General features: G+C 39.3%; 1 non-coding gene across 1 annotated transcript; it reads left to right on the plus strand.

Moving 5' to 3' along the window:
* The first annotated feature begins 1,133 nt into the window (after nt 1–1,133).
* TRNAV-CAC (transfer RNA valine (anticodon CAC)) lies at nt 1,134–1,206 on the plus strand. The gene has a single exon. It is a non-coding gene; the product is annotated as a tRNA-Val (tRNA).
* Nucleotides 1,207–1,420: the final 214 nt, after the last annotated feature.

Here is a 1,420-nt window from a genome sequence, read left to right on the forward strand (position 1 = left end):
AAAAAAAAAAAAAAGATGGGAAAGGCTCTAATGTATAAAGAAGATGACATGCAAGAACAGATGGGCAATGTAAGCAGAGAGATGGAAATTCTAAGAAAGAGCCAAAAAGGCATGCTAGTGATCAAAAACACTATAACATCAAGACAATGAAAAGACAAGCCACACACTAGGAGAAAATATTTGCTAAAGATATACCAAAGTACTCTTATTCAAAATCTACAAAGAACTCTTAAAATTCAACAGTAAGAACACAACCTCATAAAAAAAAAAAAGGCCAAAGACCTTAACAAGCATGTCACCAACGAAGATATACAGATGAAAAATAAGCATATGAAAAGGTGTTCCGCATCATATGTTACCAGGGAAATGCACATTAAAACAACAATGTGATATCACTACACACCTATCAGAAGAGCTAAAGTCCAGAACACTGACAACAGCAAATTTTGGTGAAGCTATGCATGTGCGGGAGCAGAGGGTATATGGGAAATCTCTGTGCCTTCTCCTCAAAGTTTTGCTGTGAATCTAGAACCTCTCTTTAAAAAAAGAAGTCTATAAAATGTATATGTAAGAAAGAAGAAAGGTTTATGTTTGTGGAACTTTATGAAGGGAAATGAAGCTTGGGACTTTAAGCTCGGTGGAGAATTGATTCAGAGAGTCAACCCTCGAATCGCTACGGAGAGTCGTGAAGAGCTGATATAAAAGGGCCTGAACGAGGGACCTATCAACAACAGAGGAAAAGGACATTTTATAGAGTCTGAATGTAAGCTCAGTAGAACTTTGCAACAATTTTGACACTGGGTGAGAGAGTGAGAAAGAATTCTGAGGTAAGCAGAAGGACAAATTCCAGTCATCACGTCAAGTAAGTAAACGTCAAATCTGGTCAGCGCCAAGATGTTTGAGATTTATCTTACTGAGGTTATAGTTTTAGTATAAGACTCATAGAACTCAAATACTCAGCAATTTCTGGGTTTTGGATATTTCCTAATCTCGGTGTGGTGCTCATTTTGTAGCAGTTTTAAAATGCGATGGTAGACACTGACTTGAATAGAAAGAAAACAAATTTCTAGGAAGGATGATCAACAGAGAATTCCTGATTAGGTCCAGCAGGATACTTTCTTCGCTTAATAGGGGTTTCCGTAGTGTAGTGGTTATCACATTCGCCTCACACGCGAAAGGTCCCCGGTTCGAAACCGGGCGGGAACACTATCCTGTACTAAATTTTTGTCTTCCTAAAACTTATAGCGAACGCTTGTCTTCCTAAAATTTACAGGGACCGCTCTTAGGACCCCGTCCATTCGAATCAATTACTACACGCCTGTAAGTTGTTTACACTGTGTAACTCAGTACTACGAATGCGAATTGCTCTCTTCCTATGCCAGATTTAGAGAGGAGGGGACCCCATGGGGGCCCGAAGACA

The sequence above is a fragment of the Rhinopithecus bieti genome, unplaced genomic scaffold (assembly GCF_001698545.2).
Source record: "Rhinopithecus bieti isolate Rb0 unplaced genomic scaffold, ASM169854v2 scaffold_18466, whole genome shotgun sequence".
Taxonomy (NCBI): domain Eukaryota; kingdom Metazoa; phylum Chordata; class Mammalia; order Primates; family Cercopithecidae; genus Rhinopithecus; species Rhinopithecus bieti.